Source organism: Triticum aestivum, chromosome 6A, assembly GCF_018294505.1.
Source record: "Triticum aestivum cultivar Chinese Spring chromosome 6A, IWGSC CS RefSeq v2.1, whole genome shotgun sequence".
Classification (NCBI taxonomy): Eukaryota; Viridiplantae; Streptophyta; class Magnoliopsida; order Poales; family Poaceae; genus Triticum; species Triticum aestivum.
Genome location: NC_057809.1, coordinates 616,259,579 through 616,279,156, shown reverse-complemented (window position 1 = coordinate 616,279,156; position 19,578 = coordinate 616,259,579). Strand labels below are relative to the sequence as shown.

Here is a 19,578-nt window from a genome sequence, read left to right as displayed (position 1 = left end):
CTTCTATTATAAGGGGAACGGTCACTGGTAGCGGAACTACCCCAATAGATAAGAAGGCTGGCAACTTTAATAAAAGTATATTTGATATACATGTTATTGATGTGTACCTTACTAGTACTCCTAGTAGCACCTGGGTATTAGATGCCGGTTTAGTTGCTAATATTGGTAACTCGAAACAAAAGCTGCGGAATAAACAGAGACTGGCTAAGGGCGAGGTGATGATGTGTGTTGGAAGTGTTTCCAAGGTTGATGTGATCACCATCACACGCTCACTCTACCTTCGAGATTAGTGTTGAACCTAGATAAAAGTTGTTTGGTGTCTGCGTTGAGCATGAACATGATTAGATCGCGTTTGTTGCAATACGATTATTCATTTAAGTCAAAGAATAATGGTTATTCTATTTACATGAATACTACCTTCTATGGTCATGCACCCAATGTGAATGGTTTATTGAATCTCGATCGTGGTGATACTGATGTGTGCAGTCCGATGAGTGATGACGCGCGCGATGGATATCATTATTTCCTCACCTTAACCTACGATTTATGGTTCTTAGGTGCTTGCCTTTTGGTACCGCTTTGCTGCTTGCAGCCGATGAATCAATGAACTCGATGCTAGGTGTTGTTTGAAACTGTGAATGGTTCTTTTACACAATACTGAATGGTTCTTAGGTGCTAGCCTTCTGCTACCACTTTGCAATATAATTCAAAAAATCAGAAAATAAATCCAAAAAAATAGAGTTGACCAAAAAAGGATACCAGGTTGTTAGCCATTAAATCAAAAGATTACACATTCACTAGAATAAAATGATATTTTGAAGGCCTAATTTGCTAATCCTGCCCATCAAAGAATGTAACATATGATTGTTGTTTTGAAATATAATTCCTTGCAGGCTAACAAGGCAAAATAATATAGTGCTATCTCTATGTCTTCAGCAGTTTGCAGGTAGCCATTATTATTCTTGCCTTGCTGACACTCTAGTTTGGACATTGTCAAGTTTCTTAGTGCTAAAAATGATATTGTTACTTAGCCTAGTTGCCCTTTCATCAGATGAACACTTCTTGCGAAGCTCCATGGATGGTTTATTTGGTCTGCAAAATAAACCAACAGGGTTTAATACTCCCAACATGGGGAGTTCTCAGATGTTAACTACTCCCTCCATCCCATAATATAAGATGTTATTACATCCAATATGTGAGTAAATTGGACTCAATAAGATCATATATTGTGGGACGGGGGGAGTAATAAATTGGTACATGTTGTGCCCTTTGCCAGTTGTAGTGTTCAAGAATTATAACTTCACCTTGTACTGGATGTACACTTCTGTTGTTAAAAGAACCTACATGTTTCCTGCATCTTTGTTACAATATTTGTACAGATGAAGCTATTTGATCTCTGTCTCTCCCAGAAGGGGGGGCTATACATGTTGCTGATACAGTCATATGCAGGGCATGTGAATTCACACTCATTTACCAGTTGTTGTCGGTCCATCTGAAACCTTACTTATGTTAGGTAAATTTATTCTTAGTTCTAGATATCAATGTGGGTGTTTTTGTCATATACTGCTATGAAGAATGTCTTACGCCAGTTAAATTTATCCTTGGTATACTGATGTTACCTTTTCTCCCTCAAGGTCAGAAGATGCCTTTGTAATATGTTTGTGGGAGGAATTGATGAAGTTATGGTTTTGTGCAAGCCATGTATTTGTATGCTGGTTGCTGGCAAGAAGTATGTTTTTCAATTGTCGAAAAATACATGTATGCATCTCTATTTCTTCTAGTAGTAATTGATGGACCGCATGACCTTTGAGCAATGAGAAATACATTTTTATTGCTTGTAGTAGCAGTTGATACAATGTACGGCCGTATGCTTGTTCATTGTTGCAGTAAAGACTGGATTTTTATTAGATATTGCGGGATAATGTTTTACTATACGTCATTGTGTTATTACGTGTCACTTGTTTTGCCCTTGTAAATTTGTAATGAGATTTTGCGCTGTGTTGAAATAAAGTTGAACTAAATCTGTCCATGTGTACCAAACACCCAATGGTGATGGGTGGGGAAAGGGTTTGGGGAGGGGAAGGGGTTTGCGGTGGAAAAAGGGGGATTGGGTGACAGCAGGGGTTTCGCCAAATCCCCGGGGCATAATCCCTTGTAATCCCAGATTTTCCCCTACTGCCAAGCAAGGCCTTATAAGGTGACGGGGGGGGGGGGGGGGGGGGGGGGGCATTTTCTCACAGCCAAGAGCACCCACGCTCACTCATCTCTCTCATTCCCTCTCGTGCTCACACACACACACACACACACACTAGGCATATGGTCAGGGGCACTCAGCTCCTACTGTATCCTCCCAATACAGCTCTAGGAGCAACTCTGTATATCCATATACACTGCATATCCAGACATGCAGGAGTAGGGGTTTTACCTCCATGCGAGGGCCCCGAACTTGGGTAAATCACCGCGTGTTGTTGCCCAATCCCGTCCCGGATCTCCACTGCAGCCTTGCCCTCACCTCAAGCCACCCCGTGGCATCTACCGTGACGCGACTCCCCCCGTGAGAACACTATGACAGTTGGCGCCCACGAGGCAAATCTGTAGCTGAGTGGCCAAGCGTCTATGGTAGACCGTGCTATAAGGCTCACCAGCTGCGTCACCCTGACCGAAGGGGATGCTACAACGGGCCCCTCGATTTCAGTAGCAACCCCAGTGGCGGCGGGACTTCCTTGTCGACAACCTTCACGTTTGCCATCAACTCTGACAACACTGAAAGCCACTCGAGAAGTCCAGGCATGGCCTTCATGCTCTCTTCCACCATGGAGCTGCAACATTTGCACAACAACCCATTGGTTCAGGGCCATCTGGGTTTCGATGATGCAGGAGGTAACAGCTCTAACTCACGTGAACAATTCTTATTTACATTCAAGCTCAATTACATCTACGACGACCATGTGGACATCGATGTCAAAAGCATAGTCTCCATTAACCATACCACCGGCTCATACAGGGCCAACAACATATTTCAAAGCACCATCTTAGCAGTGACAAACCGATGCAAGTATGGATACACTATACTGGAACGGAGCAAAAGCTAAATGTCACCTTAGAAGAATTCGGTGGTCAGAACAAACGATCTAAACCGCTGAGCCTGCCACAGTTATCGTAAACAATCAATCTCTCACCTTTGTTGCCAAAATCTAAGCATGTATATGCTAGGTTCTCTGCTGCAAATGGGCAAACAAATTGCAGCCAATATGTTATTGGATGGAGTTTCATGAAAAATGGACAAGCTCCACCACTAAACCCCTTTGATCTCCCTCAAGTCCTGCCAAATCCTCGGCATCAGAAAAAGCACATCCTACCCATAGTTTCCATTGTCACTTTGCTTCCCACTGTCTTGGTTCTTCTTGTTCTTATTTTTTCCTACGATGTCAAGTCATGGTTGAAGAAAACCCTTACACGAAAAATGGGAAATTGACTGTGGGGTGTTGCAATCTTTCACGTACAAAGATTTATTTATTGCAACCAGGGGTTCAACAAAAAGGTGCTCCTAGGAAAAGGAGGATTTGGGAAGGTCTACAAGGGTGCGCTGGCTGTCCCTAAGCAGACTATTGCAATCAAGAGGGTGTCTCCAGAATCAAAGCAGGGAATGAAAGAATTTATGTCTGAAATCGCCATTCTTGGTCACCTCCGCCATCGTAACCTTGTCCAACTGATTAGCTACTGCAGCCACAAGGAGGAGCTTCTTTTGGTCTATGACTATATGCCCAACGGATGCCTTGATACGTATTTGCATAAAAAGGATAAGCCAACTTTGGGCTGGGATCAAAGGCTTCACATCATCAAAGGGGTCGCTGCTGGCCTTGTGTACTTGCATGAGGACTGCGAGTAGGTTGTTATCCATTGAGATATTAAGGCGAGAAATGTGCTCCTTGATGATGGAATGAATGGAAGACTAGGTGATTTTGGCCTTGCAAGGTTGCACGGACATGAAGTCGACGCCCATACCACGCGTGTGGCCGGCACCTGGGGTTACATTGCTCCTGAGCTGGCTAGGCTCGGGAAGGCAACCAAGGCAACAGATGTGTATGCATTTGGCATATTCCTGATGGAAGTTGCATGTGGAAGACGGCCAATTGAGGCGAATGCCCATGGTGAACCTCTGGTGCTAGCAGACTGGGTGTTCAACACATGGCAAACTGGTTCACTTGTTGATGCCATGGACACAAGGTTAGAACAAGACCATGTCACTGAAGAGGTAGAGTTAGTGCTAAAACTTGGACTCCTGTGCACCCACTCGCTCCCCAAGGAAAGGCCATGCATGCGAACCGTAATGCAATACCTGGACAGCGATGCAACGCTCCCAAATTTCGCACCAGGTTTTTTCACTGCTAATTCAAGCAAAGATGAAGGATTTGAAGACCAGGTTGTGCCCCCTCCCTCAGTGGCAACATCTATCACAGGACTTTCTGGAGGAAGATGAAAGAAGTGTCTTGCCATCAAACTTCCCTGCCACAACAAGATCTTCATGACAAAGAAGGATGCCATTTATGAGACTCAATAACACCACTCAGCAGAATGTACTTCTACAATGAGCTTCAATGTATGGAGTAATAATTAGAGACAATATGTACCATAAATCCATATCTAGAGCAAGCTTGTGATGCTCTCTAAGAGGAAGATGTTCTATGTATGTTATTTTAGTTCATGCATGCTTCTTCGCTTCCCCTATATTGTGTATCAAAATGCCGCAACTTCTTATGTTGAATCATAAACAGAGCTATTACAGGACAAATTCCAAAAGGGTAATTGTGGGTGACTGGTGGGTGAGGGCGTGGTGATTTGCAGCCATCCGTTGTAGCAGCGTTCACAAATGACATAGTTTGGAGTTAACCAGCCCCTTCTGTTTTACTGATTGCTTTAGAAACTAATACACTCTAGTCCTAATTATATGGGACGGCTCAACATGATCCACAAGACGGATCATAAACTTCGTCACTGGAAACAACTCTGTCAGAACTTAATTTTACAAAATAAATCATCTACTTTGATAAAGATGACTAAAAGGATAAGGAGTGTCGTACCCGTGGCGCTGAGTCGCTATGTTCAGAACTTCGTCAGTTATAGGAGGAGCCACAGTATTCTGAAAGTTTCTGGCTGCAGCTATGTGTTGCTGAACTGTAATAAGGTTGCTGTATGTTTTGAATTTCAGACCAAACCCGTGGGGGGCTGCACCCTGTGTTATCAATTTCCTGTTAAATGAAACTGGGACATAACAAGCTTGTCTGTGGTGCGGAGTCGCTATGTTCAGAATCTTGTCAGTTGTAGGAGCTGCAGTGTTTGGATAAGTTTCCGGCTGTAGCTGCGTGTTGCTGTGTAATAAGGTTGCTATATGCTTTCAGAGCAGTTTTAACATGGTCCCTCTTACCCCCTCTTTTCACATGAGAGGTAAGAGTATAAAATAGATCTTAGCCGTTGATCTCATTAATGAATGGCTTGATTAACTCTTACCTTCTTACCTCACATGTAAAAAGAGGAGGTAAGAGGGACCATGTTAAAATTTGCCTGAATCCGTGGAAATTGGGAGCTCTGCTCCTTAATTCGTAAAAAGGGAGTCTTGTCCCTAAGCCTCTGATGTTGTCGTCCCCTCCATGACTTGGGCCAGTGCTGGTAGTGGTAGCCCCAGATGACGCCATTTTTGTACGCGACTAACAAAATTCAGATATAAGTTAACAGTAAAGACAAGTAAGGAGTAACATATGCATGCCATAAATTCTACAAGGCAATATATAAAAAGTACAAACAAATGTATTGAGAAAAGGTTAAGAAAAGTTATCAGCAAACCTCTGGGTTTAGGGTTATCATTGAATTTGAGCGATAATCATTGCTGTCCGTCATTCTTCCCTTTCTATTTCACTCATTTGTTTTGAACCTGCCTCAAACAAAGCTGCAGCAGGTTAATATGTTACCTGGCATAAAGGGTGAAAGGGAGGTTGATATGTAGAACAGTAGAAAGTCAGCAATCCATACCCAAACTCCTTCTCACAAAAGCAAATGGGCGCAAGTTATATACTGCATACAGTACATCTATCTACTTAACAGTTGAGCTGCAATGTTGCATCACCCTGACATTAACTTTATAATATTTTGTGCAGGTATGGTATATACACTTTTCCTAACCAAAAAAATGTTCACATCACACACGCACAAAGTAAATAGCTTACCTTAATCAGACTTGGCGAGCATGTCAACCAAGGAATTATGCACATGGCAGTTCATCTCAGACACAGCTAGCCCTCGTGTATTTGCTTTGCAACTGAGAAGAAACCGGGCTGTGCGCAGGCAGGCATCAACACGACAATCGTCGCACCATCAGCCTTGAAACCCATCATGTTCACATTTCTCTGTGGCATCACTCGGAAGTCCAAACAAGCCCCTCGGAACACCAGCATCTGTCTAGCTCTGCCTCAGGTGTATATCCTGACATGATAGTGCTCCATCAGACCGGATGCCTATCCACCATTTCGTCAAACACCTCCGACGCAGCCACCACGTCCCCTGCCCTGGCACAAACATGCTTAGCATAGCGTCTCCATCCACCATGTTCCTAGTAGCCATTTCGTCGAGCACCCTTCTTGCATCCCCTAACCCAGACAGAGCTCCCATCAGAAGGAATGACGCAAGGCAGCGCCCACGTGCGCGGCAGGAGCCGAGCCCAGGTCTCACCAAGAACTCATGCAGCTGGCCGGCGACGGGCGAGCTTGATGGACGGCTCGTAGCGTGCACAACGGCCTGAGCACGGAGCTCACGGTGAGGCCGTTCAGGAGCGGGAGCGGGCCGACGGGACGTAGACGTTGGCGGAGATAGCAGGGACGCCATGGAAGGAAGACGACGCGGGCCGTGCGTGGCGAGGCGATGAGGGTGACGGCCGGCGGCGCGGGCAGGGTGCGGAGGAGATCGACCCGTCTACGCACACACAGTGATCGCCGGCCAAAACAGAGAAACAGAGCATGGGGAGTAGCCGGCAGCGACGTCATCTGCTCTGCTAGCTGTAAACTTGCGTAGCTTACTGTTATTATTATTGTTAAACTGAATTAGAGCATATCGAGCAGCTTCAACAAAACCTTCCTTCCTCTTTTTCTCGAATACACACGAATGCATGTACTATGTATTAAAAAAGGGACGGGGAAGAGCCCCTTCACGTTGGTATTACATGTTACTCCCTCCGTTCGAAATTACTTGTCACAGAAATGGATGTACCTAGACGTATTTTAGTTCTAGATACATCCATTTCCGAGACAAATAATTCCGAACGGAGGGAGTACAAATTACGTGAAACCCAACTCCACTGGAAAAACCTTCCTTCCTCTATATGTGTTTATTTATTAGGCTCTCTCAATAAATTTGTTGGATTTCTCCGCTACAACTTTCCTTATACTTAGCCTGGCATATGCACCCATGTCGGCGGCCGGTTCTCTTTCTCTCTCGCATGCACGTAAGACACAGATGAATCTCCAGCGAACAAGGGCACGGTGGGGTGGGGCCCGGCCCTGAAGTTGCGGAGGCGACAAGGCAATGGTGGTCCCCCATTATTATTTCTCTCAAGAGGCCAAACCATTGCCGGACCATTTTTAGATAATGGAAGCTGATTTTGTTACACGCGGCCTCTGCATCATAGACCCATCCAGCCAAACTTATTAACGAGTTTATTACATTATCATGAAAAACAATCTCGATTAAATAAATAAGAGACCATAAGAGTTTATTGCCGAGGGCTTGGATTGACAAAGTACAACCATAATCAAGCGCGTTGTTCCCAGACAAGGCATCGACGGGGCTTGATTTGATATACTAGACTGCGGTGGGGCCTTTCCTGGGGTGGCCCTCCGTCGCAGGCAGGGGTGCCGGTCGTGGACTCGATCCGCTCCTACTCCTCCCCCTTTCCCCAGCCTAGTGTTGCTTGGTCTCCGGTCTGACATTCTTCGGGACAGGGCGGTCGCTGGCGGCTCCGCCGGTGGTTGGGGCGTCGTTAAGGCCAAAGCTGGTGTCTTGGTTGGTCATGGGGATGTCGGATTGTAGGGCGACGACCCTAACGGTGGGAGGCGTGACGTTTGGGGCGGAGTGTGCGTCTCAAGTGCGGGCGAGCAACCATGGCCACGCGGGTGGCTGACGGAGTTAGGGCGCGACAGAGGGGTGTGAGCGCCGGGGTACACCACTTGCCCTGTCCTTTGATTGGCCGACGGTGGCGGCGGCCGTTGACGCCGTATCCTTCCTGAAGGTTCCGTCGTGGTATTCCCACTCATGTTGTCTTGCTCCGGGTGAAATCCTGATCTTCGGGATCGGGCGATGGCGGCTATCCATGGTCGTACCCTTCTGAGAGGCACCACTTTGTAGTCTTGGCTTTGTTGTTGTCCGTCTCACCTCTCTAATGTGGATTCTCATGGCGAAGGTCTCTGTCGGCTCCAAGCGGTCTTCCTCGTTCATCTGTAGTTTGCTTGATTATCAGTGGGGTGGTGTGTCGGTGCTCGATGCCTTTGTATCTTGTCTTGAGCGTGTGTGTTATGTGCGGTGATGGTGTTTGTTTGTATCGGCCTCTCGGTTGTAATCGGTGATGGTTGCTTTATAATATGAAGCGGGAACCTTTTTTGGGTTACTTTGACAGTTAAACTGGGTTAGAACATCTCGAGAAGATTCCAAAAGACCTTTCTTATATGTGCTTATTATAGGCTCTCCCAAATATATTTATTGGATGTCATAGGTGTGATGTTATACAAGATATCCAACACAACCTTCATACGTACTTGTACTAAAATAAAATCTTCCTACGTTCTTTGCGTGACATATGTGCCCCATCTATCAGTGGCTAATACAACTTCCTCTCTCGCTTGCACAGAAGACACAGATGGATCTCCGGCGACCGACGACACAGTGGGGTGGGGCCCGACGCAGAAGATGCGACGAAGGCAATGGTTGTCTCTCGTTATCGTTTCTTTGAAGTGGCCAGACCATTAGACATTTTTTAGATAATGGAAGCTTTAGTTACACCCGGCCTCTGCATCATAGAGACATGCAGCCAAACTTATTACTGAGTTTATTACAATAGTAGTTATCAAGAAAACAATCTCGATTGAAAAAAAAGAGATCATAAGAGTTCATTGCCAAAGGCTTGGATTAACGGAATACAATTAGAATTGACCGCGATGTTTGCAGGCAAGGCACCGGCAGGCCTTGACGTGATAAACCAGACTGCGGTGGGGGCTCCTGTGGAAAGGGCCTACTACGACCATAACCATAGCAACACGCCAAGCATCAACTAATCGATTGATCCTTCTTTTGCTGCAACATAGGCATAAATTTCCTTTAAGTGCACAATATCAAAAGCCAAACTTTGGTCAATACATTTTGATTACAACATCTGTTAGTCCAATAAAAAAATAGTAGTCAATATGATTAATCTAGTAATGTCATTTTGGTGATGTAATCAATATGTAATATTAAACATTTATACTGACCAAAATCAAAGAAAATAAACTGCGCAACAATGGCAACATCTAGTTTGGACTGGACAAACGATATAAGAAACTAATAGCAGTTAGATATCCAGACTGGCAAAGAGACCTGGTGCGAAAATATACTACAATGTTTATACATAAAACTACAATATCAGGAAGCTAAAGCATAAAATGGCATAAAATTTACTGACGCAATAACGATAGTATAAGACTGAAGGACGAGACACTCTTCAAGTAATGCGACAACCACTATTTCGGAAATAACATATCGATCCAAATGAGCAGAAATGTTGGATGGGCAACTATAGGCCCATTAAATTAAGTTAACCCCAACACTGCACAGATTCTATCACTTGTTAGTTCTCAGTTACCTATGTAGAGGAGGAAACATGCAATCACACTGTACTTTGATAGATCCATAACCATTAGTAGAAGACTTTCAAAGGCCATGGACCAGTAAAAGTAAAACATAGAGTATACATGAAACAAGGGAAAGGGGAAGAAGTATTTCTACTTAGCATGATAACATTCTCATAAATGAGCAGGCATGAATATATGCAGCTATGCACTAATAATACTGCTATATGATTCTCATACACCTCAACATGCATGAAACATGATATTTGGTTCAATTATTATACAAACCATTTTAGAATTTATTCATTCCTTTATTCCACGAATCATAGAGTGAATTGATAATTTGTTTTTTTTTCTAGCTCTAACTCAAACCATGTTGTGCAGGATAAATAATAGTAATGCCATGGGTATATTAGAAAAAAATGCTACATTTTTTTCTTTTCCCAAAGAAGGGACACACACACATAGTTTTATTTAAAAAAATCACGAGAAAATAGAACACTGATGACCCATTGGTTAGGGAAGCAGAAATAATGGAATAACAAACATAAATGAAACTAGCCACGACCAAAGAATGTTTATCAAGGTCCTAAACATCTCAAACAATTGTGCCACACAAGTATTGGAACAAAACACTAGAAAACATCACTGCGTGTTTGAGAAATCATCAAGCAGTTAAAAGAACCAACTTACATATGTTTATTACCACTAAAAGGTCACCCGCAAAATAGAAAAGACTTAAAGGTGTGAGATACATTTATATCAACCATTATAGGAAGATTTTTATACCTGTGTCATGAAGATGTGCTATTATCTGCTGCGGTGTAGACACTTGTGAATGGATGAAACACACGTATGATGTGGGTTTCGGAAAGTTCCTTGCACCTCAGTGACCAGAGTGACTCAAGATGCACCATAAAGTGGCCGATAGCTGTTCTGAAGAACACCACGTTACGGTCCTCAACAAGCCCTTCTATCGACAGGCTCTTTTTCTCCTCCTCCATGTTCAAGTAAAGTAGCTTGTCCATTTGAATAGTCTTTGTTGATCGTCCATGAATTAGCAGCATCGTCTCCGTCCGTCTTGGTCCTCTTCCATAGTTGCGCGTCAGTGCCCCACAGGAAGAGGAATCCAAGGCCACCATCCTGTGCCCGCATAACCCAGAGGCTGTGATTCCCCTGGCCATACATATTCACCGATAGCTGTATCGCCGCGAGGCTCTGAGTACCCAAATTGAACTCAAGAATGGGAGTCGGATGATCCAAATTCCTAGAAGACAACCAGTAAAGGGAATCCCCAACTAGGACACCCGGAATTTCCGTCACTATAGAAACAACGGGTGGAATTGTTGCGGAGATGACACTGCCCCATTGACGGGTCTGCGATGAGTAAACGCAGGCCCACGCAGGCGAGGGCCTGCGTGTGATGCTCGTCGTGGCCTACCAAGACGACCCGGAAATGGTCCTCCTCTCCGGCACGAAGCACGGCCCCGTTCATCGCGTCGAGGCCCGGAGGTTCTTCGAGGCGGTGCTGGTCGCCGGTGACGGGGTCCCAAACCAGGAACCCTTGTCGGTGTTCCGAGGCGGCGAGCACGAGGCCGTGGCGGCAGCTGAATAGTATGCAGGGGAAGTCGGCGACCGGGAAGGGGAAGCGGACGCGGTTGGGGGCATCCAGCGTCGGGACGAAGGAGACGAAGTTGTTGCGGTGCGCGGGGGTGGGGTAGTCGGTGAAGAAGCCGCCGAGGAGGGGCGCGTGGGAGCGGTGCCGAGCGCGGAAGTGACGGAGGAAGGCGGCGTCGCGGGAGAGGCCGCGCCAGCGAGTGGAGACGAGGGAGGCGCGCGGGAGGGAAGATGGTTCCGGCGGGAGGCGGAGGAGGATCTCGGAGAGGAGGTCGTCGATCTCCATCTTCTGGATCGCCTCCTTGCTCGTGTAGGCTGCGGCCGGTGCCAGGCGCGTCGGGGTCGGCGGGCTCTAGCTACCAGCTGGGTCGGTCAGGTAGTGGGGCGTGGATCTTGGCGTAGCTTGCGGGTAGTTAGATCAGGCCGCTGCCTGTGCTTCGTGGCATGGCATGAAATTAGTGCATGCAGCGGCCGGCGTTGTAGAGAATTAGTTAAGACTTCAGGTGGACGGGAGATAGGTGCCAGTGCATGCAGCGGCGTTCTAGTAAACAGTATTCTAAGTCCATTGAGACTTGGTTATGTCTCAGTTGGTGCTATATTCTTGAGATCATACATTGAGATTCGTGTAAAAAAATTTAAGATTTTTTTTGTTCTTATATGGCATTGTCATTTGACCGAGACTTGGTTAAATCTCAGTCGCCTGAGACCTAACCACACCCTCTAGCAAATTCGTTCAGCTGGACGGGACGCGGTGGCAACCAAAACGATATTAGGGCATGTGCAATGGTGCTATCTTAAGTGCCACGTAGGATAAATACTGAGGTGAAGAAGAAAGGAATCATAAGAAAATGCTTGTCTTCTCTTATTTAATAGATGATCTCTTAGTACAATATTTCTCATTGTAGTTTTTCAAATTAATAGCTAGTTATTGAAGATAAGTCTAAAATACAATCCATTATATATACACATACATTTTATCAAATTACATACAAGACTTAAGATAAATTATCTTATAAACCATTGTACATACCTTACATAATTTGAAGGTTAAAAAAGCATTACTTGACCGTATAAATAAATGAGATAACCAGAAAAGGCTACAAGGTTTAAAGCAACCCCAACAGTTTCCACTTGACCGGCAAGGTTTTCACAAGGGCAAGCTTCCACGCCAGCAAGCTTTACACGCTGTTAAACTTTTCACTTAGCCGGCAAGCTTTTCACTCGGCCGGCAAGCTTTGACATCGGCAAGATTTTCACGCCAGCAAGCTTTACACGCTGGCAAACTTTTTACTTAGCCGGCAAGCTTTTCACTCAACCGGCAAGCTTTACACGCTGGCAAACTTTTCACTTAGCCGGCAAGCTTTTCACTCGGCCGGCAAGCTTTGACGTCGGCAAGATTTTCACGCCGGCAAGCTTTAACGTCAGCAAGCTTTTCATTAGGCCGGCAAGCCTTTCGCCGGCGAGCTTCATTCAGGCGGCAAAGGCCGAATAACTCACGCGACCCATCAGACACCACCTAGGTGGGTGTCTAGCCCCTCGTGTCACTATTTCACTCAGGACCGGTCCGCAGAGTGTTGCCTTTAATTTTTGCATACGAATTTGGATTGGGATGACTTTTATACCAAAATCAACCGATTCGATTCGACGAGACAAAGACAACTCATGTAGAACATTTCTTCTTATGAGGCCGTCTTGAGGGGCGTAATCAGCCAAACAGTGATCTGAATATAAAATTTTAGAACCTTGAACACAGTTACGTATCCTAAGATGAGGTCAAATGGTGATGACCCAAACATCAAAGTTGCTCAATTTGATGATACTAAACCTTTTCATGTTGAAACCCTTTTCATTTAAGGCCATCTTAATAGTGTTTCGTACCATGTCAAAATCCGATCTCTACATTCCCTAATAAAAATAAAATAAAATCCGGTCAGACAATGTGTCGAACACATCAAGCGCAAGGCGGAGCCAGAGAGTTGCCAGACGTATCGCGGTGGCGTCCGGGCCGACGACGACACCCCCCGCAGCGAGGACGGGAGAGAGGACTGCTTTGCCGGAGCTGGTGGCGCAGAGGCTGGGAATGGCCGCGGAGAGGGGCGGCGGCGGAGCTGCGGGGCGGACGGTGCGAAGGAGGAAGAAGAGAGGAGAAGAAAATGGACCCGGCAACTCAGGGATGGATTTGGTGCAATTTGGGATGGGGGCGGGGTGAGCACGTTCGGACACTGGATGAATATATATGAAGGTGCCGGTCAGTCCAGGCATTTCAGACCCGTTTGAGACACCCAGGTGAATCAAAATTTTATGACCAGTCAGTAAACAGACCGGTGTTTGAGAAGTGTTTGGAACACCCGGCTGTAGATGCTCTAAACACACTCGCCAGCACCAGCCCAAGTCCATTTTCCGCCTGCGCGCCCTCTTGTAGCACTCGTGTGTGTCCCTTGTGAACGTAGCGAGCGGCAAGCTGGCAAAGCTACGACGTGGGCGCGCTGCATGCAGTGATGCCGCCACGGCGCCTTCACGTTCCCGCGACGCCCTCGAGTTCCTGCGCACAAATATCGCCCGTCCATGTTCATCTATCAATCTCATCTCAGGCCTACTCCAACGCTGACCTCGTTCTGTCTTGTCGTGTCTGTGTTGATTCAAACGGACAGAAGCAACGACTCAAAACGCGTCTGTCCACAAAATTTATCCGTTTGGTGTCTATTTTGACCCACTTTCGACCCAAACTTGCGTTCAGACAAACAACAAATGGACGCCCATTCTCTCCTTGTCTCGGTCGCCCACCTATCTCCTACCGCCCACATTTACGGCGCAAACGTGGGTCGATCCACTTGCCAGCCACCCATCCACCTGGTCGTCGTCCTTTATAATGTGGAAGCTGTGGACCGGCCAGTCCACAGTTTCGCTTCCGAGCCCGCATGCCTCCTCAAGTCCTGACATGAGCAAACCCTAGTCCCCCGGGCCATCGCTCTTCCACCTCCTCGCCAGCGGCTATGGTCTGGAAGTGGATCCCCGGCAAGGGGAAGCACGACCACAAGGTTGGGTCGTCATCCGGCCGCCGCAGACGCAGCCACTCCAACCCCTTTGGCATTCGCCATTTCGCCGCCGTCCTACGTGCGTGTACGTTTTGCCGACCCAAATGGACAAAATCCAAATAAAACGGACGTCCATTTGGGGTCGATGGTTGGAGTTGGCCTCATAGACTCATACTCATCTTCCTGTTTTAAGCTAGAACATCAGCCATGGGAGTCAAGCGTGATGTAGTCGTGCGGTGTCTCTTGCTTGCCGGGCTCCTTCTCCTGGCCGTGGCCTCCGAGGTGCAAGAAGGAATGCGACTGGAAGGCGTGGAAGGACAACGGAAGGCTAAGGAGTACAAGGAGCAGTGCAGTGCAAGGGTCGCCACCACAACCATGAGGTGCTCTGGGAAAACCAAGTCTCTCAACAAAGAAACCGAAAAGAAGAAAAGGAAAAATGGTGAAAACCAAGAAGGAATCAATAGTAAAATGAAAAAAGAAAAGAAACCGAAGAAAATCATCAAAAACAAAGGAAGACCGAAGAAAATCATCAAAAACAAAGGAAAACAAAAGTATAACGAAGAAAAATGGTGAAAAAAACAAAAGAAAAACATAAACCCAAAAGAAAAAACCCAATAAGAAGCCAACAAAGAAGCAAAAAACAAATCGAAGAAAACAAAGGAAACCAAAAAAGAACAAATAAACCCAAAAGAAAAAGGTGAAGAAAAAATGAAAAAAAAAGACAAAAGAAAACTCATGAAAAACCGAAGGAAAATGGAAACGAAAAAAATCTGAAGAAAATGGTCGAGCGAGAACGGGTGAAAACGGGCCGGCCCAGTACTGTAGCGCATGTGTAGGCGAGCCTTAATATATCTCGGGCGATACATATCATAGATGATGATGTATGGGCGTTTGGTTAGGATGAATGGGAATTACATATAGGGGACTGAAAAGGCTTAACCTAAGTCTTTAGAAAAAATGGCTTAACCTAAGTCTAGCATTTTTGGTTGAGAGTCCGGTTGCAAAACGTCCCTAAACCATCTCCTCTTCCCCCCTTTGCATGCACAAGGAAAGTACTACGCCGCCGCCGGCCCTAGTAGCCGGCAACACCCTCCTCCAATCGCCATGAAGGGTCTCCACACCAACGGTGATGTAAGTCGTGCTTGAGTGCTGTTCTTGTTAATTCTCTCCTAGATGTAACTCAGACGGATTATGAACAGATCTACCATCATCGTACGCATCTCCCTGGTTGCATGCAGCTGCATGAAGAAGCTGCCGGTAATGGGGTTGACAGGCTGAGCGAGCTATCGGACGACATGCTGCTCAACATCCTCGACAGGGTGTGCGCGCTGGACGCCGTCAGGACCTGACTCCTCTCCAAGCGGACGCTCCACCTCCCCGCCATGCTCTCCCGGATCGCCATCGACGTCTACTCCGCTCTACCCGCCGCCGCGGAGGACGCCGACTTCAGCATGAGCAGGGCCATGGTGGCCCGGACAAACTGCTCGGTCGCCCACGTAACGCACAGGATCCTTGACGCGAGGCCTCCCAACATGCCCATCAGCAAGCTGAAGCTCAAGTTCTTCCTGCAACTCGACGACTGCATCTCCCTCCGTCGCCCGCGCCATGGCGATGAACAGGGTGGGCGCCGCCGAGTTCAAGATCATCACGGAGGACTTCAACAAGTGCGTCGACGGCTACCTTGTCGGCTACGCGAAGCGGTTCAGCACCTTCCTCCGCGCCTGCCCCGAGGCCTTCGCCGGGCTCACACGGCTGCACCTGGAGAACCTGAGGTTTAGCGACCCCGACGCCATCTCCAGCATCCTTGCCGCATGTGAGCGTCTGGAGTCTTTGCATCTCTTCGAGTGTGACGGCGGCGTCGAGTCGGTGCTGCAGCTAGAGCACGGGCGCCTCGTCGAGCTCGAGATTTCCTACGGCAGGTTCGGCACGGTGGAGCTCATCTGGCTGCCGAAGCTCCGGCGGATGGTCTATGATAATTGGGCCTTTGACGAAGATCCCTTATTTTTTGGTTATGTCCCGCAGCTCTCGATGCTAAGCCTCACTAATACTTATCTTTCGAACGATACAGACGAGAGAATCGAGCTAAGCCAACTGCTCATTAATGTCACCTCCATTAGCGATATGCATCTGGACTTTCAAAGCGAAATGGTACGTGTGTTCAACTCACTCCAAATCTCCAATCATGGTGTTATATATGATCTCTCTGGTAGCAATATGGACTGTTTTACATTATATTTCGTTTACGGTCTAGTCTATATCATTTGAGAAAGTAACTTATGTGCATCTTGCACTCACCAACCCCTTTGTTCGATTTGTCCCAGATATGGGTCCAGCCAGAGTGCCCGAAATGGCTCAGCCCAGTGCTCGGTAGTCTACGGCGCGTGAATCTGGACTTTCTTCCCAAAGGGTGCGACATCGCATGGACATTGTTTTTCTTGAAGACGCGCCATCCTTGGAGGAGATGTGCCTATCGGTGCGCGATCACGGGTGCGGTGCTGAGACACGGCGCGCTCACTGCAAGAAAAGGGATGTGCAATGGGAGCCATCTCTAGGTGCTGATTTCAAGCATGAGAATCTGGCCAGGCTAACCATCTACGGCTTCCAATCCGCCCACCGCTTCATTAGATACGTCAAGCGTGTCATGAGTGTTGCGGTGAACATGAAGGAGATATCTCTGCATGACACGAAGGTGTGCGACTTCTGCACTGAAGAATTCGGCCTCAAGAGGGACGATTGTTTGTCGAAATATACAAGGACGAGCAGGAAGAAGGATCTGCTGAGGGAGAGGATTACAGAGGGGCTCGTTATGACTTCTCCTGCTGTGATTCACTTCAGGTCCTAAAGATCGCGCATCCCCTTAAAAAAACTCTTCCCACAGACCAAATCCAATCTGAAATTATCATATGAATCATGAGCACTCGTATATCTTCATTGTTTGTTTGTATGCTCATTATCTCTTATTCCATGCGACTTCATCACATGAGCGGTTTCATTGTTGCAAGCAATGGCTTTCTGATCATGATTACAACTTGACGGTTTCTGTTGTGTGGAAAACAATTCGGGCGGATGGCAGATGTAATTCTTGCCTTTCCTCGAACTCAATTCCGGTTGATTGCGTCGGGTCAACAGAGATAAGAAACAAAAAACACGAAAACAAATGGGTGGTGCAGCACATACCTTGTCTCAACGGCATGGATGTTCTCCTGCCTCCATGCATACACACTACTGGAAAAATCATTGTTACCGAGTTTTTTTGTCTAAGCCGAGTGCGGGAACACGGGATCATGGCAAAAGACATATAAGCCGAGTACGGCTCTCAGCACACAATAGTGCACGGCATATGAGAGAATTTACCGAGCCCCTCTAGGCAACACTCGGCTTAGACGAAAGCACTCGGCATACAAAGAGAATGCTGAGATTGCAATGCGGCACACGGCAAAGACGAGCCACGTGGCACGGCTGTTTGCAATTGACGGCTCTGTGACGTCCAGTCCACATTTGCCGAGACTCTATAATCATGTACTCTTCAAACTATTTACGAAAACACCTTTTCCCTGCAGTAAATGTTTATCAAGCACGGCCGGTAACGTACTCGAGAGAGTTCTTCATGTGTGCTAAGCTCTTGCCATGTCGCATGTCTTTCTGAGTGATGATGCTCTCGGGAAAGATGTGAAGTTGCCTGCAGAACCCATGCGCCGCGTCTGCCGAGATGTGTACTCGTCAAATCCTTGTGCCGTCGAGTGATGTACTCAGAAAAAAAAAATACCAACACAACAATCAACCATTTGTTTTGTCCTAAGTCTCTGCAATCCACAAACAACACATATACATTGTTTGACATAATTTCATAAAACATATCAAATATACATGGTGTGACATATAGATAACTCAAAGTGACATCACGGTCGAACTGAAGTCATATATAGCAACAAGTTCACAACTTAGCTCCCGACAAGTTCAAAACATAGTTCCCAAGTTCACTCTAATCCATCGACGAACACAAAACATAAGAAACAACTACTTGACAAGTTCACAACATAGGAGGAGCACGATGGTCGACACATCACTACGATGCTGGAGGAGGAGGAGGAGGAGGAGGAGGGTTTCCTCTCATCACCATCGCCCACATTGCCTGTAACCCCTACAAAGGAGAGGGTCAACACGCCAGTATTGTTCCAAGTTGGTCAATTGGTTAATATGGATAGGCGTCGATATGGGAAAGTACTAAATGCTAAGTCTTCCGTGATCTTTCTCCGTTGCCTTGTCAGGCTGGATCTGGTCTTGCTCTGGGAGAAATCCCTGCTGACCCCAGCGTCAGCTAACCACAGCGACGTCAGTCCGGCGTCACTTCCCTTCTTGGGGGCATGGCCTTCGAGTTGTACCTGGTCCGTTCGGTGTGGGCTACGAACGAAAGTCCATTGCCGATGTGGTCTACGGACGTGGTTCACCTTCCTGAAGGTGTCATAGTGAGCCCTTCGCTGCCATCCATCCGCCCTTGGCCTTTGCGTGTTTGTGTCGTCCCTAGTGTTGCTTGCTCAAGACCGTCTCATGCCTATCGTTGTAGCGAGGTTCGTGCTCATGGTGTAGTCTCGGTTCAGCTTTGCTCAACGATGGCGCATGATGCCTCACAATCTTGCTAATCGTTCAATCTTCTATGGTGGAGCTCCTAGTCAAGGTTCGTGTTTGTTTGGCACTTGTTGATTGTGGACGCTCCTGGGTTGTGCCGTGGGGGTTGGTACGCATACCAATGGGTTTGGCTGTTTGCAAAATCTTGGTATTGTGATCCCTCGTAGGTACTCCTCATCTACTTGTGTATTTCATGGTGATGATCTTATGTCAGCTAAGTAGGCCGTGCCTTGTCCTTGGTGCCTTTTTTTATCTTCTTTTCCCCGTTACTTGTATGGTCTCCGGCCCTGTTTTTCTTATAAACAAGGTCAATTTGTTATGGTTTTCGATTCGGTCCTTTTTATTTTATCTGATTTTCTCTTGTAACTTGTATGGTTTTTGGTCCAGTTTTTCCCATAAACATGGTTAACTTGTTATGGTTTTTGATCCAGTTT

At 46.7% G+C, this 19,578-nt stretch overlaps 1 pseudogene; it reads left to right on the top strand.

The window, feature by feature from the left end:
* Positions 1-2,565: 2,565 nt before the first annotated feature.
* Positions 2,566-4,480, top strand: LOC123129843 (L-type lectin-domain containing receptor kinase SIT2-like; annotated as a pseudogene).
* The last annotated feature ends 15,098 nt before the right edge of the window (positions 4,481-19,578 follow it).